The following is a 25387-nucleotide window of genomic DNA, read 5'->3' as shown; positions in this document are numbered from 1 at the left end:
ATAGAAGGAAAGCTCCCGTTTATGCGAAAATGGGAATCAGATTTACAAATTAATGTCAGAAGAGAGATGGGACCACTGCTGCAAAACTATTACTAAAGGCAGTCACCAGGTCAACGTAATGGAGACATCCATCAAGATTCCACATCGAACACCTTTAGTACTAGTTAGGATAAATACATTCTCCCCTTCAGTTTCACCCTTATGTTTCAGGGGATGCTCGGAGATGGGATCCCACGTACATTTATGGTGGAGGTGCTCGGTGGTAGCCAGACTCTGGTCCCAGGTTCACGGGTTACTACATAGGTTATTTATAGGCCCATTTCCAAAATCCCCAACGTTGTTCTTACTGTGAGATCGCACTCCCGGAGTGAAGCACCAAGCTCATAAGCTGATCCAAAATATATGCATGGCGACCAGGATCCATATAGCGGCTAGATGGAAACAACCCACCCTGTCATTTAGAGAGGTGCAGAACCGGCTCTCACAAATCGCCTTATACGAGAGGCTACACGCCATACAATCAGACACCCTAGTGGAATATGGTGAGCTGTGGGGACCCTGGCTCGAGCTATTTGATGTATAAAATATAAATCAGCTCATACGCATTTCCTCTGTGGCTCCCCAGCTGCTGTAATGGGGGCCGCTGACTTCCGTATAGGTTACTCAGTTACTGTTACTGGCAAAAAATCCTTCTGGACTCAGACTGCTTCCCCTCAGGTGCTTTCCGCCTTCTATCCTCTCACCAACAGCGCTTCTGACTGCTCCGGACTGCGCTCTTCTCTCTCTCCACACTAATAACAACGGCTCTTCTTCTCATTACGTCTTCTCTAACTGCGACTGCCTCTCTCTAAGGCTTGGCTGCCATGAGCAGATTTAATTTGCAGAACCCGCACAGAAGATCCCCAATTAAAGCCGCCCATAGGGATACATGGGCGCCCGCATAGCAGCTTCTTAGTATGCGGATGTGATTTTTTTCGCAGCATACTCTATGTTCCTGCAGATCCCACAGGGACGGCTTACATTGAGGTCAATGGAAGCTGTCCCTGCATCACACCTGCATCTGTCACTGTGAACATTCTGCGGTATCTGCAGGAAAGCAGGGGATTAAAAAAAAAAAGACAGTGCGCATACACCGGACGCACCGTGCTGGAGAAAGAAGATCCGGTCGCGACGAAGGAGATCCGCTCAGATCCGAAGAGGTAAGAGCCTGCCTTTTAATTTATGTCTTTTTCTGCGGGCACGCATAAATTCCGCTGAGGGATTCAGCAGTACAATCCGTGCATGCCCGTGTTTGCCAGGCCTAACTGCAACTGCTTTTTTCCTGACACTCCTTTCTACTGCCAATCTCTAACTGCGCAAGTCCTCTCTGTCCTCCAGTGTTGGCTCCCTCCATCTCCTTAGCAACGCAATGGCCAATTACAGAGCTCCTCTTATTCCTCTCTCCACATTAACCCCCTTCTCCAGCAAATAACAATCTACTTGACAACAGGTGGGTCGGCCAATAAGCAATAAAATGATGGTAGCCAATCAAACAGAGATGCTTTCTGGGTAGATTTATGAATTACCCCGTTGCTAGGCAGATTATCTCTAATCCTAATGGGGACTAGAAATAACCCCACTACGGGTACGAGGTGCCTGTCTCTACTAACAGTGTTTTGTAGTGCCCTTCTGGGTCCTACACTTATGAAACATTTACACAGCATGACTGGCTAAACAGCGGGTGACGCCACCGCTAGTCGTTGCGATCGTGCAGAATGTTTGGACAAGCAGTAATCGCTGAGAATCGCTAACTTCTCCCTCAGGGCTTCACATTCTACATTTAAAATTCACCGAAGCAGGAAATTTGAATTATCAAAACTTTTACAAAAAAGAGATGTATAATGACTAACTTTTATTTATACTTAAAATCAATTTTGGACGGACTCAACCCATATATCTCAAAAGAGGTGTGGACTTGGTCATTGATTTGGAACCAAAATCTACACTTCAAAACCCATTAACAGCGATTGTACTGACATCGAGGGCACCTCATATCCACCCAACCAATATAGGTATTCATAACCCCTTGTATTGTTAGAACAGCAGAATCGCTAGTTTGGGAGGGCGTTCCTTACTTGATTCGTCTGACAGCTGCTGTCTTTGCTTCCCAGACTGATAAGAATCCATGAGATAGTGGACAGTGATTCTATTTCCTATATATATTTCAAAACTATCCTCCAATATCACCAGCACTCTGCAATCAGCCTTCATGCTGTTTATTAACCCTTTATTTATGGCTGCTACCAAGGGAAGCAGAGATTATCTTAAACCCCTCCACATCCCCAAAATAATTTAACAATTTGAGAGAGGAAGGTGACTAAGGCCCCCTGCACACGAGCGGAAATTCCACGGCGGGATTTCCAAACGCAATCCTATGCAGACAGCCGCGATTTGGCCGTGCGAAATATCGCGCGGCAAACAAATCGCGACATGCTCTATTTCTGTGCGGGGCTGAGCCCCACACAGAAATGTCACTCACCCGCCGCCGGCTCCGGTCTGCGCATGCGCCGGCAGCGCGGCACATCAAAGAGCTGGAGCTGGCGGGCGTGGGTGAGTACGCACTGGTCCCTGCAGGCGCTCGGGTCGGGTCCCGCGGCGAGAATCCTCACCGCCGGATCTGACCCGCCCGTCTGCAGGCGGCCTTATAGTAGAAGAGTGTGAGGACGCTAAATGAAATATAAAGCACACTGCACTCCTCCCCAGTCACCTCTGATTACGCTCAAATCCACAAATAAGGAAGTGGAAAAGAAGGGGTTAAATTCTTAACTTAACCATCAGGACAGTGTAAGTGAACAGTGTGAGTATGCTAATTGATGTATGAAGCACACTCCAATTCTCCCCAGTCACCTCTGATTACTCTCAAATACACAATTAAAGAATTGGAGAGGAAAGGGTTAAATTCTGGGCTTAACCATCATGACAGATCAGGGGAAGCTATGGGTATGCCAGATGATATTTACAGCATACTTCCTTGCTACCCAGTTCCATTCATAGATACAATGGATGAGTAGGAAGAGGTTAATTTAAACCCAGACCGTCAGAGCAGGCACTGGTGTAGTACCATATGGCTCCACACTAAATGGCAATATCACTTTGGCATTTATAGTGCGTTACCTAACTGGCTGATACAGCACTAGCTGGCGGGATATTGAACTTGTAGCCATCCGATGAAAGGTATCAGGCGGCCCGCTATTCACTGCACTAAACTTGGTCAACGGATATATCTGTCTCACTAATCTACTGCACATCCGCTACATGCAGGCTGTGTCATCAGGAGGGAATAGGATGTATAGCGGGAGCGGCGGTGATAACTGGCAGCATTCCCTGATAGACGCAGCGGGAAGCGAGTGAAGCAGCAGTCATGTTTATGCAGGTTGAAAGTGAGCGACAAACGAAACGTGAACTAATACTGTGCGATGGCTTTGCATTTAGACGTAACGATTATCGCACATCTGCGTTCTTAGAAAGGATTTTGCAATAATCGTTGTGTATAATAAACAATAAGGTTCGCTGCGGCGTTAGCAGCAGAGCAAAATGTGACTGCTTCCAGCAAGAGACACCAAGTAATCCTGTAGATATGATACATTTCAACCCCTTAAGGACCAGACACTTTTTAGGGATTTTACCCTTGTGGTGGTTTTAGTGCCCTATTCTTTTTCTTTTAGCTACCAAAATTATTTTTGCAGCGTTTTTTTTCCCCGTGACATGTAGGGCTATTTGTTTAATATGTTTTTCACTTTTTCTCCATTTTTTTTAGGGGGTAAAAAGCTAACAAAAAGATTTTTTTCTTATATTTATAGTTATTATTTTTAATTTGCATATTTACGCTAAAATAAAGTATAGGAACGGGTTTCTCATTTTGTTTTGGACATTTTGATATATATTATGTATGGTTTTGGATGACACGGCGTATACGGTGATGGTTTTGGTTGGTGTCGGCTTTAGATTATTTTCTTTATGTATATATTGTTGTTTTATTCTGTAATTTTGCTTTACTTATTTATGGAATTATTCTTCTTACTATCTATGTCCCGATGACGTCATATAAGACCTCTGGGGGACATTCAGTTTTTTTTTATTTGATACCTTCCCACTGTAGCTAGGGCATCCATAGGAGCCCCAGTTTCAGGAGGAAACATCCCCTGTAGTGACATTAGTCCCTGGTAAAACTTATCAGGGTCTTCTGGGACCTTGTAGCTCTGCTGTGCCAGAGGTCACCCGGTGGTCACTGACTGCCGGCTCGTGTAGTGAAAGAAAGAATTCCACTTTCACTTTTTTATTACATCACACTCATTGAGTGTGTAATAAATACAGAAGGAGGCAGAAAGGGTTAAAACCCACTTATCCTTCCTCATCAGCTTAGACTAACAGCCGACAACCCTGGTTAATCCCCACTGTAATTTTACATACATCTGGGCTTTAAGCCTGGGACTAAGCACCGTATATTTACAGTGCTTGGCCCTAATGGGTTAATGGCTAACAAAAATACATGATGCTTATGCGAGCTTCTGAAACCAACACAGGGCACTTCTTCAGACTTAAATGAAAATGATCTGAAGAGGGATGCAAATTTATACACATATACTTATGAAAAGGCACAGACATGGATGGGATCGATTTGCACTTAAAAGATTACTACAACAGAAATCTAAATATTTTTAAATAGACACTGATAGGGGAGTGAAGGTTTTATGGTTCCTGAATTACTGTTGGGTTGGTTCACCAGGCCAGTAGTGTTATCTGTGCTATAGATGTCTTATACTTCCCATCTACACATAATTCCTCATTAAGAATTCAACCCCCTATTGAAGAGTTTCAAAAGTTGTTATAAATTTATATTCCAAAATTCTATGGCTTTCTGACTTGAAATGACTCTTTAGTATCATATCTCTCATATCTTCTATGTTGTGACTGTGGCTAGAAAAGTACTCAGCCACAGGTAATTCTGTCCTTCTCTGTTTAATTGTGTGGCGATGAGACCTCATCCTGGCTTTCAGTTTTCTCCTGTTTTTCCAACATAAAGGCCCAAATAGGACATTTACTACACAGGATCAGGTACACAACATCAGATGTGGAACATGTGAATGTCCCCGGGATCTTATAGCCCTGCTGTGTGCTGGGGATTTGTATCCTGTCCGCAGTCAGTACATGTGAGCTCAGTACATGTGAGCTCTTACAGCTCCTTACTTTACAGGGATATGTTCCATTTTGTTTGTCAGAGGGCAATGCACTCCTGATTATCAAGTTCCTCAGACTTGGAGGTTGCCTGTAACACAGAAGCGGAGAGTCCTAGAATATGGTTTTCAAACTGTCATCCTTGTGTAGGGTATGATGGAGATTCTTTGCAGTTTTCCTTAGTACCTCCAGCTGCAGATTGTAGGTCTCTACTAGAGGTACACAGTCATTTTCTTCCTTCTCTGTGTATTGGAGTAGTTGATTCCTGGGTATCCTGGTGGCTCTGGTGATTTGGTCATCAATTGACTAGCGCTGATTTAAAAAATGTACCTTTAAGATGGTATAAATGTTTCTCTCTGTCTGTTGGGTTGGAGCAGATCCAGTTGTATCTGATGGCCTGGCTGTAAACGATCGGCTTTTTGATGTGTTTAGCGTGGAAGCTGTCCCATCTGAAGTATGTGGGCCGATCAATTGGTTTCCAATATAGGGATGTCGGTATTGAGTTGTTTGAAATTTTTATGATGGTATCTAAAAAGTTGTTTTCGGTATACGAGTAGCTGAATATCAGGTTTATGGTGGGGTGGAATGCATGGAATCTTTTGTGGAATTTTATTAGTTGTTGCTTGGTGTTGGTCCAGATGATTATGATGTCATCAATATAGCAGAAGTAGGCCAGTGGTTTGCTGGAGCAGGAGGCCAGAAAGTCATTCTCCAGTTTTGCCATTAAAAGTTTGGTATATTGCGGTGCCATTTTGCTGCCCATGGTGGTTCTAGTGAGTTGCAGGAATATCTCTTTGCCAAAGGAGAAATAGCTGTGTGTGGATGAATCTTGTGAGTTGTAACATGGGTTCAGAGGCAACCCAATTGGTGTTAAGATGTGCTCGGCAGGCAGGCAGTCAATCAATCTTCATGGGGGATGCTGAAATGTAAGGATTCCACATCCTTGGGGGCCAGGATGATGCCATCAGGGAGGGAACCTATGGTTGATAACCAAAACTTCCAAAACTATGCAAAGATGGCAACCCAGGCAGGCCAATTATCTCAGGTGTGGGAACCCTCAGTGAAGGAATCTCAGGATGGGTAGAAGGTTACCTCAAACCACTGGTGAGAAACACAACTAACTACTTGCAGGACACCACAGACCTACTGAACAAACTCTCAACCATAGAGAGAGGGAGAGAATTGGCATGGAGAGGGGGAGAAGAGAAGCGGCATTGAGAGAGGGAGAGAAGCAGCATTGAGAGAGAAGCAGCATTGAGAGAGAAGCAGCATTGAGAGAGAAGCAGCATTGAGAGAGAAGCAGCATTGAGAGAGAAGCGGCATTGAGAGAGAAGCGGCATTGAGAGAGAAGCGGCATTGAGAGAGAAGCGGCATTGAGAGAGGGAGAGAAGCGGCATTGAGAGAGGGAGAGAAGCGGCATTGAGAGAGGGAGAGAAGCGGCATTGAGAGAGGGAGAGAAGCGGCATTGAGAGAGGGAGAGAAGCGGCATAGAAGAAGGGAGAGAAGCGGCATAGAGGGGGGAGAGATACATTGTATGAAGAGAGGGGTAGAGAAGCAGCATGGAGAAAGGGGGGATAAGCAGCATGGAAAGGGAGCAGAGATAAGCAGCATAGAGAGGGAGTAGAGATAAGCAGCATGGAGAGGGGGGAGAGAAGCAGAATCGATAGGGGTGAGAGATAAATGGAATAGAGGGGGAGAGAGAAGCAGAATGGAGCATTGGAGAGATAAGTGGCAAAGAGGGGAGAGAGAAGCAGCATGGACAGGGGGAAGAGATAAACAAAATGGAACAGGGGAGATAAGCGGCATAGATGGGGGGACAGAAGCGGCATGCAGAGGGGGAGGGGGGAAAGAGAAGCAGCATGGAGAGAGGGGAAAAGAGAGAAGCATCATGGACAGAGTACAGAGAAGCAGTATGTACAGAGCAGGAGAGAGAAGCAGCATGGACAGTGGGAGAGATAATGTGGAATGGAGGGAGGATAGATAAGCAGAATGAAGCAGGGGAGAGATAAGCGGCATGGAGAGGGAGGGAAAGAAGCGGCATGGACAGAGAGAGAAAAGTGACATGAAAAGAGAGAGGGGTAGATTCCCAGCAACCATTTTCCCAAACATTTTATGGTTGCGTAGCGAATATCAGGTCAATCTAGTGTATATATTTATATATTTTTTAATTTTGGGATATATATAAAAAATGTAGCCATTTTTATGTTATTCATATCTTTGGAGGTTATAGGTTTGTATTGTCAATTGTATACAAAGTTTGTTGAATCCCTGGGCATATGACCAGGCAGGATGTTTACAATGGTTTTGTTAAGGGTTATTAAAGCCTATCGAATTTCCAGGTATTTAGAAATGAGTCCATCTCTGGAGTTTCACCGGTGCCATTCCTTTGCCCCAAATTAGATGTCCATTTTCCCTTTCCTTTCCAAAGGCAATGCGATGCTTCATGGGAAGCCCCATTACTGTGGGTACAGGTGTGCTTAAATTTACAGCAAATGCATTAGACTTTGTTAAATTGCCAACACAGGCCTGTTTTTTGCTCTGCTGACCAAGCAGACTGCCCAGAAGCATGGGAACTACTAGCCAGGCCAAATGACCCAGCTACCCCTTGAAAATACTGCCCATATCTTACAAGGGCCATCACCCTCAACCACAGGCTAATGTCCTTGTGGTCCCATCTAATAGTTGGGCTTACCGCTTTCCTTTGCCTGAACTGCTCATCATATCAAAACTAGGTCTACTGGCTGAATACTCGGTACGCCTCCCCTATAGCATCCATGTAGCAAAAAAGGGAGGAACAGTTGTCTGGCGCCTTTATTTCAAAGACACTAGCTGAAAAACCTAATGCCTACAGCCAATTCATGAATGTCTGCATTCAGATGCCATCTTTTCTTCTCCTCCTCATCCTTTTCTGATTTCTTCCTCTGCCCTTTGCCCAAATTATTTTCTTTCCAAAAGGAGAGAGTATATCTCCAGATATTCTTCCCTAATATCTTTTCCTTGATCTTGTCGGGACTCGGGGTCCGGGAAACTGGACGTCCCTGAAAATACCCGCAACCCCTGTCCCTGCCTACTTGCCCCCCTGGGCTAAGCCCCAGGGTGACAACTGGGCGACGGTCCCTACACTCACTAAGGAAGGGGGACACTGGGACTAACAAACAGACAGACACTGGAACAAACAACAGCAAGGAGAGTCAGAGAATCCGGGTCAGCAACGAGAGGGTACGCGGTATAAGAGGGTCAGGCAAAGGCAACGTCAGGTCAAAAGGCAGAGAGTCAGTATCAGGAGTCAGAAATACGAGGTACGCTGGTGTAGCAGGAAATCCAAACTAACACTGGCACTGGTTTGCAGACACCAGCAGGTTTAAATGCTGTCAGACCTCCCACCCCAGCAGCTGATTGGGGCGGGGAGCCTGACAGCAGCTGAGTGCACCCAGCAGTACTAGGGAACCCGCCCCCAGCCCTGCAGGAGGCAGGAGAGGAGACAAATGTCTGGTTGCTATGATACCTAGGACACGACACGGGGCAACACCCACCGCATCCCTAGCAACCCGGCGGCGAGGCGGAGCTCGGTGGTCAGGGGAGGTGACGAGGACCGGGGCCCCCCTGCACCGCACAGCAGCCGCACGTGTGACAGGACCGGCGGTGCGGGCACGACGGACCCGCGAACCGCCAGTCCTTACAGTACCCCCCCTTCTACAGTGGGACACTGGACCCCCATGGCCCGGAGCAGGCTTGAAGGGAAAGGCGCTGTGGAACCGTCGAACCAACAGTGGTGCATGTACGTCCCGGGCAGGAATCCATGTACGGTCCTCAGGGCCAAAACCCTTCTAATGTACCAGATATTGTAAAATACCTCTCACATGCCAAGCATCAATCAAACGCTCTACCTCATACTCCAGTTCCCCCTGTACAACAGTAGGAGAGGACAGGCTCGGCGGGCAGAACTGGGGTTACATATTTCTTCAGCAGCCCCTTGTGGAAGACGTCATGAATCTTCCACGACTGCGGAAGAGATAGTCTGTACGCAACAGGATTTACCACCTGGGAGATGGTGAATGGACCAACAAAGCGGGGAGCCAGCTTTAGGGATGGAACCTTGAGTCTCAAATTTTTTGAGACCAGTAATACCTGCTCCCCAACCACGAATGGTGCAGAGATCGTGCGTCTTTTATTAGCTTGACCAAGAAGTTTATCCTGGGAACCCTGAAGGTTCTTACAAACCTGGGCCCAAACTGTGCACAGTTCATTAATGGCAGAGTCCGCAGACGGCGTGTCAGAAACTGAGGGAGAAAAAGAAAATCGAGGATGGAAACCATAATTACAAAAGAACGGCGACACATGAGAAGATGAATTTACGTGGTTGTTAATGGCAAACTCGGCGAGAGGAAGGAAGTTAACCCACAGATATTGATTGTCAGACACGAACAGTCGCAGGTATTGGATTAATTCTTGATTCATCCTCTCAGTTTGCCCATTTGACTCGGGATGAAAAGCAGACGAAAAGGACAAACTAATATTCAATTTCCTGCAGAAAGCTCGCCAGAAGCGAGCGACAAACTGTACACCTCTATCTGAGACCACGTCCTCAGGAACCCCATGCAACCGAACCATCTCCTTAATAAACATGTCAGATAGCAGTTTGGCATTTAGTAACTTGCTCAGAGGAACGAAATGTGCCATTTTGGAGAACCGATCTACAATGACCCAAATGACCGTATTCCCCTGTGACGGCGGCAGAACTGTGATGAAGTCCATGGACAGATGTGTCCAGGGCCTGGACGAAATGGACAAGGGAAGAAGAGGCCCCTCAGGACGTCTCCTGACACCCTTCCCCCTGGCGCACACCGGACAAGCAGTGACAAAAGCCCGAACATCCCTACTCATATGAGGCCACCAATAAGTTCTGGAAAGTAATTCCTGAGTTCCCCGGATACCGGGGTGACCAGCAAGGACTGAGGCATGCGTCTCTTCTAACACCTTCAACCTTAATGGTAAAGGAACAAAGAGTTTGCCTTCTGGAAGTGCTTCAGGGGCTGATTGCTGCGCAGCCTGAATTAGCGACTAGAGGTCAGAGGAGACAGCTGCGAGAACCACCCCGGGGGAAAGGATAGTCTCAGGTTCCGACTCAGGAGGTTCCGGAATACCAAAACTCCTAGATAGGGCATCTGCCTTCACATTCTTTGAACCGGGTGGGTAAGTAACCAGGAAATTAAAACGAGAAAAGAAAAGAGCCCAACGAGCTTGTCAAGCATTCAACCTTTTAGCAGAATCTAAATATACAAGGTTCTTATGGTCTGTGAGTACCATGATCTGATGGCGTGCTCCCTCCAAAAAATGCCTCCACTCCTCGAACGCCCATTTTATAGCAAGTAACTCACGATTGCCTATATCATAATTCTGTTCAGTAGAGGAAAATTTTCTAGAAAAGTAAGCGCACGGTCTAAGATTTGTGAGTGTAGACAGCCCCTGATAAAGTACCGCCCCTACTCCAAACTCGGAGGCATCCACCTCCACCACAAACGGGCACGACAGGTCCGGTTGGACAAGAACGGGTGCGGAGGAAAAGGCAGCCTTCAGGGTAGCGAAGGCCGCCAGCGCATCTGGAGACCAGGTACTCACATCTGCCCCTTTCCTGGTGAGATCCGTTAAGGGTTTAGCCACCACAGAAAAGTTCTTGATGAACTTCCGATAATAATTAGTGAAGCCCAAGAAGCGCTGGAGGGCCTTTAGAGTGACAGGTTGGGCCCATTCTGTGATGGCTTTCACCTTCCCCGGATTCATCTGGATATCCCATGGAGTAATGATATACCCTAAAAAAGTTATCTTCCGCACCCCAAAAACACATTTTTCAAGCTTAGCAAACAGCTGGTTAGCCCTGAGTCGAGTCAGGACCGTTTGAACATGTACCTGGTGTGTCTCCCAGTCGGGGCAAAAAATCAGAATATCATCTAGATACACTACGACGAACACCCCCATGATGTCCTGAAAAACTGAGTTCATGAAACCTTGAAATATAGCAGGGGCGTTACACAACCCAAAAGGCATGACCAGGTACTCAAAGTGACCGAGGGGCGTATTGAATGCCGTCTTCCACTCATCCCCGTCCTGAATACGAATGAGGTTGTAAGCTCCCCTTAGGTCAAGTTTAGAGAACCACTGGGCACCAGTGACCTGGTTGAGGAGGTCCGGGATGAGCGGAAGGGTGTACTGGTTCCTGACAGTGATTTTGTTTAGCTCCCTGTAATCAATACAGGGTCTGAGACCCCCCATCCTTTTTCTCCACAAAGAAGAAACCAGCCCCTACTGGAGACTCGGAGGGCCGGATGTGTCCCCGGGACAAACTTTCCTGGATATAATCCTTCATAGATTCCCTCTCCGGAACCGTAACATTATAGATGCGACCTTTAGGAAGTTTGGCCCCCGGAATCAACTCTATCTTACAATCCCATTCTCTATGGGGAGGCAAGGCTTCTGATAGCTGTTTAGAAAAGAAGTCCAAAAACTCGGAGAGGTAGTCAGGTAGTTCAACTCCCTCGCAGGTGGAGACATCCACCCCCACTGGGCGCACGTGGCTGTCACAGCGAGAACCCCACTTGACCAGTTCCAACGTGTCCCAGTTAATTACTCAGACAGTTTAGCAACAAATTCAAAATTAACAAAATTAGCAGCAGCTCCAGAATCCAAAAACGCTTGCCCAGCACGGTAGAAAGACCGGAATTCTAGAGTGCAGGGCAACAACATTTTAGACTTTACAGGGAGTACCTTAGCTCCTAGAAAGTCCTCCTGACAACTGCCTAGGAGCGGAAGTTTTCCTGCCGCGGCTTTTTCTTGCAGGTCACAATGCGATGACCCGGCTCCCCACAGTAGAGACAGAGGTTCATCCTGAGACGAGATTCCCGACGTTGCTTCGGGGTCATGGTTCCCAGCTCCATGGGTTCTGTGGAGGGAGGGGTTTAGGTCGGAACCACCGAAGATGTAGACGTACGGACAGGTCTGGTCCGAGTCGAGCGTCTGGCCCTCAAGCATTGGTCAGCCCGGAGGCCAAGAGACATGGCTTGCTCCAAAGTTCTAGGCTCCGGGTGTGCCACCAAGAGGTCCTTGAGGCCCTCCGACAGACCGGTCAAAAACAGATTTTTTAAGGCCGCGTCATTCCAGCCAGACTCCGTGCAGTGTTGGCGAAATTGTGAACAATAGTCCTCAGCCACCTTCCGCCCCTGTCGCAAGGCCAGGAGTTTAGAGACTGCAAAGTCAGCATGGTCAGCTTCGTCATACAGCTGGCCCAAAGCAGCAAAAAAGGCGTCTAGTGACTGTCGGGTGGGGGAGTCAGCTGGTAAGGAGAAGGCCCAATTTTGGGGTTCTCCCCTCAGGCGAGTTATCACGAAACCCACTTTCTGGTATTCTGTGCCAGAGGTGTGGGGTCGGAGGTCAAAATAAAGCTTGCAGCCTTCTCTGAACACAAAAAACTGACTTCTCTCCCCGGAAAAGAAGTCGGGAGGTGTTGCTCGGGGTCTAGAAACCGTACCAGGAGTGGCAGGGAGCTGCATCATATTAGAAGCCCCTCGCTGCTCCTGATGCTGCAGGTGAGCAGTCAGGTCCTGGACCAGGTCCGTCAGAACCTGTACCTGGTTGGCTAAGGCCGCCACAGCCTCCATAGCGGGGTTCAAGTTTGCTGGTCGGATGTAGGGATCCGACTTCCGTTCGGCCAGTGTTACTGACAGTACTCAGGGTCCGGGAAACTGGAAGTCCCTGAAAATACCCGCAACCCCTGTCCCTGCCTACTTGCCCCCCTGGGCTAAGCCCCAGGGCGACAACTGGGCGACGGTCCCTACACTCACTAAGGAAGGGGGACACTGGGACTAACAAACAGACAGACACTGGAACAAACAACAGCAAGGAGAGTCAGAGAATCCGGGTCAGCAACGAGAGGGTACGCGGTATAAGGGGGTCAGGCAAAGGCAACGTCAGGTCAAAAGGCAGAGAGTCAGTATCAGGAGTCAGAAATACGAGGTACGCTGGTGTAGCAGGAAATCCTAACTAACACTGGCACTGGTTTGCAGACACCAGCAGGTTTAAATGCTGTCAGACCTCCCGCCCTAGCAGCTGATTGGGGCGGGGAGCCTGACAGCAACTGAGTGCACCCAGCAGCACTGGGGAACCCGCCCCCAGCCCTGCAGGAGGCAGGAGAGGAGACACATGTCTGGTTGCTGACACCTAGGACGCGACGCGGGGCAACACCCACCGCGTCCCTAGCAACCCGGCAGCGAGGCGGAGCTCGGCGGCCAGGGGAGGTGACGAGGACCGGGGCCCCCTTGCGCCGCACAGCAGCCGCACGTGTGACAGGACCGGCGGTGCAGGCACGACGGACCCGCGAACCGCCAGTCCTTACAGATCTCCCCTTCTAAGTTCACTCCTAATAGTCCTTCCAAACAAACACCTTCCTCTTTGCTTTATCATATAACCACATCCAGTCACCATCCTTCTCTATCAGCACTGCAGCCGTCACTCCAGATGTCTGCTGGACATCTGCCACTACCTGACTCTGCAAGCAGGGGGCGCTCTCCATACTTACCGAAGGAACTAAAAGGGTTGTCCAAGCTAAAATCTGAGATGGGTTACCCAAAAAATGAAACCTGGTTACTCTATCATAATGAATATCCTCCCCACCCCTCCTAACACCTGACCTGGATGCTTCCCCCTGCACCTCTGACCTTTTTCTACTCCTGTTAACTCAGTTTGATTGTCAAAATTACAAGCACACAACATTGATGATCTCCAATGAAGTTATCTTTTTGAAAACCAGAAAGTGTCCCAACTAGTTCCACAAAGTCCGGGATCCTCGGTGTAGTTCTCTCCACACTATTTTTACACATACATAACACTTACCAGCTCCCTCTCATCACCAGAGGTCTGAGGTGATAGCTTACCATTTAGAGAACACAAGCATGTAAAGATTTACACATGACATGTGTGACACGTGCGTTAGAGAATTGAAGATTTCCTCTGCTGCATCTGTCATGGATGTGGCAGATGTAGCAGCAGGGAATTCTTTTAACTAGTGGGGATGAAGGAAACATCTGCTGCATGCGGCAGATGTGTTCTTCATCCCTGTGGGGGTCACGGCAGCGGCGGAGAGGTAAGTATATTTAAATTTTTTTTTTTTTTAACACTAAAATTTTTCTTTTTCAGGGAAGGGCTTATATGTAAAGCCCTTTCCTGAAAAAGAATGCAGGGGTGCCGGCAGATTATTGTCTTCAATGGATCCGCCGGCAGCAGACGCGGCTCCATTGAAAGCAATGCACGGACCTGCATTCACACGAGTTTTTGCACATACATGGGTGCGCACGTATGTACGCACAAAAACACGCTTGTGTGAAGCCACCCAAACCGGGGGAAGTTTTGTCCTGTGCAGGGAGGCCAGAGAAAACACCATTAATACCCTTTCATTAATTGACAGGGTCTACCTACCATATCGCATCAGAACAGGTAAGAATCAATGGGCATCTGTCACCCCCCTTCCCGATCTGGAATGGAACAAGACAGAGATGCCCCTTATCACTTTATCTATATATATATATATTAGTGATGGAATCCTTGGCCAATGCCATCAGACGTAATGCTTCGGTCAAAGGAGTAACAATAGGGAAACAGGAGCATAAGCTATCCCTTTTTGCAGATGATCTTTTAACATATGTCCCAAATCCTAGAATAGGATGACTTATGGTGTAGCATCACCGGACGCATGTGCCGTGGTTAATTGCATCTGCTGCATCACGGGACCTTTTTATCGATCACGTGACTGATGCAAAGCATTATGGGCACGTTAATCATGTGACTGATGCAAAGCATTATGGGCACACGCACGTGCTCACTGGACAAGTGGGGACGCGCAGTTGGAGGAGCTGCACATTGAGACAATCCCAGACCAGGTGAAGCTAATCATAGGAGTTGATCGCAATTCTGGATCTGCATCTGTGATTTGTTGATGTTTATGGGTAATTTGTATAAAATGTGCAGGTGTATGTTTTGCTTTCATGCTTGAAAATGACTCCTTTGCAGTCGAAACGTTGCATGTAAACTATGGAGGAGTAAAGGAATGTTTTATTTGCACCTTCTATGCTGTCACCGCTACGTATTTTCTGTAGATGAAGTGAACCCTGGGATCGGATCCTTTGGTGACTGGGCATCATAAACCTGTCCTACCATATTATGGTGAGGAAGCTGTGCTGCTGGCAATCTTCTGTTTATTGTTCCCAAATTCTAGACTAGGCCTTTCTGTGATTTTACAGAAATTTGCTACATACAGCATACAGCTATTTTAAAGTAAACACACAAAAGTCAGAAATACTAAATATATCTATTCCCCCAGATTAACTTAACATTTCCAAGAAATATTCCGTTTTCAGTGGAAGACCTCCTCCCTGAAATATTTGCGAATTCAGACTTCAGCAACCCCTAAATTATAAACCCCTTATACAGACTTTAGAGTTAGAACTCAAAGGATGGCAAAAACTTCTGCCCTCCTGGTTTGGAAGAATTAATGCACTCAAAATGCATAGTCGGACCAAAATCATATATTTTTCAGTAAGCTATGGGTGAAGATGGAACAAGATTGAAATATTTTTCAAATACAAGGGGCTTTCTGGATTCCTCAGGGACTCGATTGGGACAGAATGGGAGCTTCAATTCTATTAACCCTTTTGCTTAACACGGGGAGCCGAATTCTAAGACAGTGCCATGTGATTTCACAACCTAGGTCTCTCACTCCATTAATGGGTAATCCCCAGTTACTAACTTCTCCACCACAATATTACCTTTCATTCCACCCGAATAGGACTTCCCTCCAGGTGCGAGATGTCATGGGCCCAGGAGTGTGAGATTCTTCTTGAAGTTAAGGTTGACTCTAATCTACCAACTGGATCTTGGTCCAATATTTTCAACTATGCAGTTATATCAACACCTTAACCCGAAGATCATAATATTTAACAGTAGATCTTACCCCTTTTGAGAAGCTATGTATCGCCCCTGTTGCACCTACATATGCGATTGCTACAATATGAACAGACTGAGAGCTTTGAACTTAACTGGGTGGGGAAGTAGGTGAGAGTGCATTGGGTAGGGCTTTTTCTGTGAAGCTCTGGTCTAAACCCTATATACTGTCCCTTAAAATGACTATATCAAGTTGGCTACAAGAGCTCAACTTTAAAATAGTCTCACACTTGTACAGACCCCAACCAAACTACACAAAATGTTTCCCTCTGTATCAGAACAATGCTGGAGGTACTGGTCAGACTCTGGTTCAATGTTGTACATTTGGTGGCAGTGTCCGCTTATAGCTCCCTTATGGAAAGACTTCTCTAGGTTATATTGGGCGGTATGCAGAACCTTAATTGATATCAACCCAGAGATGGCACTTTTGTCCATGTTCCCGGGATCAATATCTAAAAATAAAAAAGGATTGTTAGGACATTTTATCATGGTAATGTGACAAATCATTCCCAGATACTCAAAACAAAGTAATGCAATCCTGAGAATAGCATGGATAGAAGCAACTGATGCCATAAAACATATGGAGCAACTAAGATGCTCTGATCTTGAAAAGGAATGTACAAATTTCTACACCACCTGGGTAGTATGGATAGGTGTTCAAGACTCACCATCTCTCTCTAGCTGGTTAGCAAACGGAATTGTACAGTAAGAGGAGATACTCCATCTATACATCTATTTAAGAACCCAATAGTCCATCCCTGTTCATGACTCCCGGTCCACATCTGCAAAGCTGCTGCTTCTTTTTTTTCTTCTTCTTCCTTTTTTGCTTCTCTACTCTTCATCTTCCTTATTCCTAGGTACCCTGCTATATTACCTTCCCCCTCTACCCCACAACACTTTTTAAAATTTCTTTTTAAATTTAGTTACTTGGTTTCTAACTTTAATTTATGTTTGGATTGCATGCAACCAAGCAACGGGAGAATAACACCATAGGCTGAGCCCTTTCCGATTATCACAACCAGCGCCTCAGGTATATTCATACTTGAGAGGGATATTCGAAGAGGTGGCATATGTCACCAACAAAATCACCAATTTACATGAAAATTTGAGTCAATTATTATTAAGCAAAAGACAATAGGACAAGTTACACAATTTATATCATCACAACTTATATGTTAAATCTTTGATATTTTATTGTATTCATGTTTCTTGTATTACCCTTAAAGTTTCAATATAAATCTTTTGAATACAAAACATTTCTCACATTCTTAACGTAAAAATGGATTCTCTCTTGTGTGAATTCACAGATGAGTAAGAGTCGGTTTCTGCTTAAAATATTTTCCACAATCAGAACATGAATATGGTTTCTCCTCTGTGTGAACTGTCTGATGCACAGCAATATGTGATTTCTGCTTAAAACAGTTTCCATATTCCTAAAATGAATTAGGCTTCTCCTCTGTGTGAATTTTTTTATGTTTCATATTTATGTGTGAAAGTTTTCCCATATTTAGAACATGAAAATAGCTTCTCTACCCTGTATGAATTCTCGGATGTAACACAAGAATTTTTGGCTAAAAAATTTCCCACATTCCGATCATGAATATGGCTTCTCCGCTGTGTGAATTCTCTGATGTTTAACAAGATATGATCTTAGGTTAAAACATTTCCCACATTCAGAACATGAATATGGCTTCTCCCCTGTGTGAATTCTCTGATGTCTAACAAGAGTTGATTTTAGGCTAAAACATTTCCTACATTCAGAACATGAATATGGCTTTTCCCCTGTGTGAATTCCTTGATGTTGAACAAGAGTTGATTTTAGGCTAAAACATTTTCTACATTCAGAACATGAATATGGCTTTTCCCCTGTGTGAATTCCTTGATGTTTAACAAGACTTGATTTTAGGTTAAAACATTTCCCACATTCAGAACATAAATATGGCATCTCCACTGTGTGAATTCTCTGATGTAACAGTAAACTTGATTTTTGGTTAAAACATTTCCCACATTCAGAACATGAATATGGCTTCTCCCCTGTATGAATTCTCTGATGTAATACAATACTTGATTTTCGGGTAAAACATTTCCCACATTCAGAACATGAATATGGCTTCTCCCCTGTATGAATTCTCTGATGTGATACAAGACCTGATTTTCGATTAAAACATTTCCCACATTCAGAACATGAATATGGCTTCTCCCCTGTATGAATTCTCTGATGTAATACAAGATGTGATTTTCGGTTAAAATGTTTCCCACATGCAGAACATGAATATGACTTCTCCCCTGTGTGAACTCTTTGATGTTTGACATCTGTTCTGTAATTTTTTTTTCGTTTAACAATCTGTAAAGAATCAGAAGATGGAACCTGATTAGAAGGATCAGACGATAGATTTTTGCTATGAAGTACTGAGGATATATTTGTGATAATAGGAGTTTCTTCATATGTATTTTGTATGATACCAGGATCTTCCGCTTTCAAATCTTTTGATATCAGATGTCCCTTGGAGCTCCTGTTTTTTTCATCTGCTAAGAATAAAATAGATTTTAATATTTTTGAATATAACATTACAACTATACCAATAGCTCATGACATTTGTATATAAAATGCACATACAAATTATAAGGCTGATATTAAAACCTAAACACTAAAGGTTTTTCCCATTTACAATAATTTGTGGAGCACCTAATCTACTGACAGCCATCCTAATGAATAGATTATTTTAGCCAATAAGCTTATTTTTTGTGATTTTATAATGCGGTAATATTACATTAGTACATACAGCTGGAGCTCTCAGCTGTTGCTCTTATCCACGGCTCATACAGCTAGTAAGGTAACAGAGCACAGGAGCTTTTAGAAGAAAGTATCACACATCATTCCGATTTCCTGGGAGAATACAAACACCTCCAGTTTTCATTGTTTGCACAGGATAAACAGCACAAAAATGACAAAAATGGCAGAGAAGTGAAATGTGTTTTAGAAGGCTTATAAACAGATTCACCTCCTTTTCAAGCATTGAACATAGAGATATAAAGCCCCCATATGCTTCCATGCTTACTTTGAAAGCGAACCTAGAGGCTCGCTGGTGCCTGCAAACTCCTCATCCAAATAAATTCATCCTCTATTTTTCTGTAAACCACCCACTGATCACTGGGTGAATTGCTTAATGTCGATGGATGACAGAAACTCCCATGTTTACATGCGGAACTGTTGAACCTTGACATATTGATTTAACCTCTTCAGATGCAGAACGGGTCGGACAGTGCCGTCCTCCTTGGGTAACATGAAGAGATTGGAATAGAACCCCCTGCACTGCTCTAAAGGGGAAACGGGAATAATTACACACTTAGAGGAGAGAGTGTGTATCGCATTAGTCAAAGCATTGGACAATGAAAGTTAGACTGGAATTCTGGAACTGAAGAAGCAATCTTGGTGTTGGGCGAAAACTATATGGCATAGCTCAAAGAGATGACCTCCTGAACCCAGATGTCTGAGACTTGGGTGACTTAGGTCTCCCTGAATAGGAAAAGTCATCCCTTCACTCTGAATGCCTTGGTTGGGGACAGCCATACACACAGAAGATTTAGTATAGGCGGACGTGGAGTATAGTGGTCAGGGACACCAGGACGAGCGCGGTCTGTAGAACAGCAGGGATTTTTTGTTATCCAAGGTCCGGGGCCTGGAGCAGCAAAAGAAACAAAACTGAAGCCTTTTCTTCTGTGCAGAACCACCCACGGCTGGCTTTGTTTTGTGGTAGATGAGAACTCTTACCACCAGTAGCTTCAGAAATAATATTGGCTAGTCAAGAATGGGTGATGAAAATCAGCGCCACCTGGGATAAGGACAAAGGAGAAGCAGTCCTGCAGCATCCCCATGGGCTGTAGCCACATGAGACATCGCTTCCCTCCAGCGAAACCACCGCAGCGGTTTCCCAAGCTGTAAGGAGGCCTACAAAAGAGGAGAAAATTGAACTGTCTCCCATAGGGAAGTCTTCATACAACCCAGGAATATGCCGCGCCAAGCAACATCTGCTAGGGGGCTTGGTATAGGTAGAGAGGTCTCGGTGGGTGGGGGGTTGGAAGTGAAGTGAAGAAAGGTGGTTTAAGTGCCGGTGGTAAGAAGAAAGGGGAAGAAAGAAAGGGAGGAGAGAATACTTACCTCAGTGGAGTGAATACTCACCTAACCGCCATAGACAGTAGAGCTCCGAGACTCTAAGCTAAAACTGATTAGCTGGTTTCTGCAGGAGGTGTGTAGCTTGTAGGAAGAGGTAACACTTTTTTGTTGCTTAGTGTCCACCTCCTAGTGGCAGTAGCTATACCCATGGTCTTCAGCTGTGTCTCCCAATGCAATGGTCGAGAAATAAAGTTGTTTTTTTTTATTAGCATTATAAAAATCTAACGTAAAATAAAAAAATCTACAAATTGGTATCACTACATCCATAAAGGTCTACTAAGGTCTCCGTCAGAAATGAAACAACAGGCAGTGGAGGAATTGCATTATTTTTGGTCACTCCAAGAAAAAAATTGAATGAAAAGCTATCAAAAAGTTGTATGTTCCCCAAAATGTTAGCATCGCAAACTATAGTTCACCCTTGAAAAAGCGAGCCGTCACACAGTCCTATCACTGGAAAAATAAAACAAAAATAATGTGGATAAAATATAGCGTTAGACATTTTTTCTAAGAAAGGTATTTAATTTTTAAGCATTACTACATATAAAAGAGCTGTATGAATTTAGTATCCCTGTACTCGTACTGACCCTCAGAATAAAGACAGAATATAATTTTTACTGCACCATGAAAACCGCAGAAATGACCCCCCACCCCAAAGTGGTGCAGCTGTGGTCCTCTTCCCACTTCACCCACTTAGAGATTTTTAAAAGCAACGCAAGTTCATGTTCCTTATGGGGACTAAAAAAATAGTAAGAATAAGTTTTAAAAATGTTACTAATTATTAAAATAAATAAAAAGTAATAAAAGTTTTTAAAAAACACCCCTTTTGCCACATTTATAATAAAATAATCTAAATAATACAACAAAAATACATATTTGGTTTCGCTGCGTCCATAAAAGGCCGACCTTTCAATGTAACACATTATCTATCTTGTACAACGAATGTCATCAGAAAAAATAAATAGAATTTCTCTTCTTCGGTCGCCCCGTCTCCAAGAAAAAATGTAACAAAAAGCAATCAATAAGTCGTATGTATTCTAAAATGTTCCTAACAGCAACTCCAGGACGTCTCCACAAAATGAGCTTTGCACAATAATGTCGACGGAAAAATACAAAGGTTATGGCAGTCAGAAGATGGGAAGAGAAAATAACATATAAAAATTAAATATCTTTGAAAAAATAAAAAGAATACAAAAAAACGATATTAGTTGGCATTGCAGTAATCGTACTGACCCACAGAAAATAAGATCTTGTCATTTTTGTTGCAGTTTGTACGCCGTAGAAACAAGACACACTCAAAGATGACCGAATTTCATTTTTTTCCCATTTCACTCCACTTACAATTTGTAAAAAGTTTTTCAGTACATTATATGATACATTAAATAATACCACTGAAAACTACGACTCATCTTGCAAACAGCAAGCCCTCAGACATACATGTCAGGGATAAATAATAGTTACAGGGGCGGAGCCTGACTATGCAGGAGTAGGACGCACGCTGCCCAGGCTCCCGCTGCTATCACCGGCAAACTTACCCCACCGCAGACCGAGAGCCGAGAGAAACCCCAGGAGACAAGATGGTGAAGAGGAGATGCACCGGGAAGATGCCGGACGCCGCTGATGAGGACCCGCCGACAATCCAGCGCTACTTCCGGAGCAGTGGCTCCCCCATCTAAGATGGTGACGGAACATGTGTGCGCGGCGCTGAATTCTGCCAACAGCGGGGGAGAAGAACACAGGGCAGCGGAGGAGGCAGGAGCTCCGGAGGCCGGCAGGACAGAAAAGTGCCATGAGGCTGCAGAATCCTCATCTCCCAGGTGGCCCCCCACAGCATACCACAGGGCTTGAAACCTCAGTATAAGGGGGGAAACTCCCTTACACATAGAGCCCCGTCCTCCCAGCCCTCCCCAGAAAGGGACTGTGATCACCCCAGACCCCCAAGAGGCAAAATGGGCGACAACCAGGGCCCCAGTCCAGTAGATACTGAAGCTGGCAGCGGTAGTTCGCAAGAGGGGAGACGCAACCCCACACAAAAATCCCGCAGGAGCACCATCATTGCGGCCAGGCCTAAAACTCCCAGACTCAATCCACAGATCCGAGACCCCTCGTCAGAGGATGAGTGGGACTGGAGGGATCATTTGCATGCAATTCCAACCAAAAGCGATTTCCAGAGGTTGGAGGCCTCCCATAAACAAGCTCTGTCCATGCTGCAACATGAGGTCAAACAAGTGGGCAATCGGCTAAGCTCAGTGGAAGAGTCACATGAGAAGGTTCTTTCTACACTACACGCCCATAGCCAAGCGATCAATGCAAAAGCTTTACAGATGGCGGACATTTTGACCCACATTAATGATATTGAGAACCGTCACAGGCAAAACAACCTGCGCCTGAGGGGTTTATCAGAAGAGATCATGCCGATGCAATTAGAGGACTGGGCCTGGTACTTTTTCGGCTCACTGCTACAAAGGGGACCTGAGAGCCCGGTTGAGATTGACCGTATACATAGGACTCTAGGCCCTAAACCAGACAACCCAAATAGACTGCGAGATGTGGTCTGCCGTATCCACTACTTCAAGGATAACAAAGCCATAATGAAAAAAGCCCGCAAAAAGGACACAATAACACACAACGGAACCCCCATACAAGTGTTCCCAGATCTGGCACAACGTACGCTGCAACTATGTAGGGCAGTGCGACCGATCTTGGATGAACTGAAAGCAAACCATATTTTTTATAGATGGGGGTACCCGTTTCAACTCACATCAACAAGAAACAGGAAAACGGCTTCCTTTAAATCACCAGCAGATCTACCAGGGTTTCTGGGAACACTAGAGTTACCTATGGTGGCGATCCCAGATTGGCCATACGTTCTGGCTCTACCTATTGGGGCCCCAAGAGAGCCAGGCAAGAGGTTAGATACCACAAATCCAGGCCTTCTGAGACCAACAGCAGGGCAAAGCGCTGATCGTATGGCATAAGTGTTGCCCTGGCGATGGAAGAGTTATGGACTTAAGCCATAGCAATATGCAAGAAACACAAAATTGACTCTAACCACCGAATATTGCTAGGCCCCACGGGCGGAACTCTTTGGCTGGAGGTAGGGGGGCTACCTGGGATAGTAGCATAGTTTCTCAAAGATTTTCAAACTGCATTAAGGTTGGATAAGTAACATAGTAACATAACATAGTTCGTAAGGCTGAATGAAGACAATGTCCATCTAGTCCAGCCGGTCTAGCTTCCTTTTTTGTTGATCCAGAGGAAGGCAAAAAAAACCCAAGAGCAGAAGAAAACCCCAAGTGTTGTAGTTTATGCAAAACGTAATTTACATAAGCATATCAACAATTTACTGTTTGGTGGGAGGGGGTTCTCTCTACTGCCTGGTCTCTTCACCCCACGGGATGGACGATGCTTTTGTATCGTCTGCCCAACCCTAGGTTGGTTTCCCACTCTGCTAGATTGGAGATTCGGATTCCAATCGACAGAACAACGGTTTTCTGTCACCCACCTCTACTTCACCCCCCCTTTACCTCTTTTCGTTCTTGGACCTATGCCTTACTAATGCCTCTGATGCGGCCCACCCCCGGAGCTACCCACCCAACCAAAGATACTACACCATGGCTAGTTTGACTTTCTGTTCATATAATGCCAGGGGAATGAATGCACCAGCTAAACGGGGCCAGATCCTGGCACATATGCACAAGAAACAGGTCATGATAGCCTTCTTCCAGGGAACAGACTATAAAGCAGGTCAAGTCCCAAAAGGAAGTAATAGATATTATTTTAGTTGGTATCATAGTGCACACCCTGAAAAGAGAATTTGCGGAGCATCGAGCACAATACATAAGACCCTCCCGCATAGAGTATTGGCCTCAAAAGCAGACAGTGATGGGAGACTTATTTTTCTAAAGCTTGATCTGGGAGGACGTATATTAACAATAGCCAATGTTTACTCTCCACATTCTGGACAGGTCTCGTTTGGCTGCCGTATTCTGGGAGAACTGGCGCGGTTCGCTTCTCGCTCAAGGATCGTACTCAGTGGGGAACTCAACCTCGGCTTGGACCCGGAGCTGGATTCATCTCCGGGTAGGTCTGGACCTTCCTTGGCGGCCTTGAGTAGACTGCGGAGACAGTTGGCGGAGCTGAGACTCGTTGACCTCCGGAGGATTCTCCACTCGGGGGTTAAGGACAACAGCCACCACTCAGTGGCCCACAACAGCTATGGGAGGCTTGATTAAATTTTTAATTCACATGATCTCCTGGACCTAGACCCCAAGTGTTCTATGGGCAGTTTCATATGGTCGGACCACGCACCTGTCTATGGGGCACTCCTGGGGCAGGGGAAAAGAGGGGGCCTGAACTCCTGGAGTTTAAACAACAACCTTTTGAGCAACTCGTGTTGTCTACAGGAGGTCAGACAGACCATTGAGACCTTCATAGATATACATAGTACGGACACAACACCTCCAACACTACAGAGGGAAGCCTTCAAGTGTGTACTGAGGGGGGGTCTTCATCTCTCATGGGACACGCCTTAAGAGGGATTGGACGGGTAGACTGTCAAACTTGATCTCCCGGTTGGACAGGGTGGAGCAAACCAACAAAGCAAAACCCACATTCATGCAATCTCAGATACATGTTCCTTCCTTCCACAAGCCATGCAGGCTACCATCACTGTATTACCCAAACCTGGTAAAGACCCGATGGCGTGCGAGCACTATTGCCTGATCTCCTTATATTATCGATACGATAATCTTCGTGAAAGTTATCGCTACATGCCTAAGACCATTGACCCGGGAGATGCTTAACAGAGATCAAGTAGGGTTTGTCCCTGGACGGGAAGCCAGGGACAACACTATAAAGACACTCTCCCCGATAGAACGGGCGAAGGAGGCAAACACACCACTATGTTTGTTCTCGGTTGACGCCGAAAAGGCTTTCGACCGAGTCAACTGGTCGTTCTTAGAAACAGATAGGATTAGGCAACAGATGCAGGCAATGGATTATGGCCATTTACAA

General features: G+C 45.5%; 1 pseudogene; it reads right to left on the bottom strand.

Annotated features, from left to right (window-relative positions):
• The window catches only part of LOC136626713 (zinc finger protein 91-like), a 105073-nt pseudogene that overhangs the window by 72517 nt on the left and 7169 nt on the right, over positions 1-25387 (bottom strand).

Source organism: Eleutherodactylus coqui, chromosome 4 (assembly GCF_035609145.1).
Source record: "Eleutherodactylus coqui strain aEleCoq1 chromosome 4, aEleCoq1.hap1, whole genome shotgun sequence".
NCBI lineage: Eukaryota > Metazoa > Chordata > Amphibia > Anura > Eleutherodactylidae > Eleutherodactylus > Eleutherodactylus coqui.
Note: the sequence above shows the minus strand (reverse complement) of the source record. Positions and strands in the feature narration are given on the sequence as shown.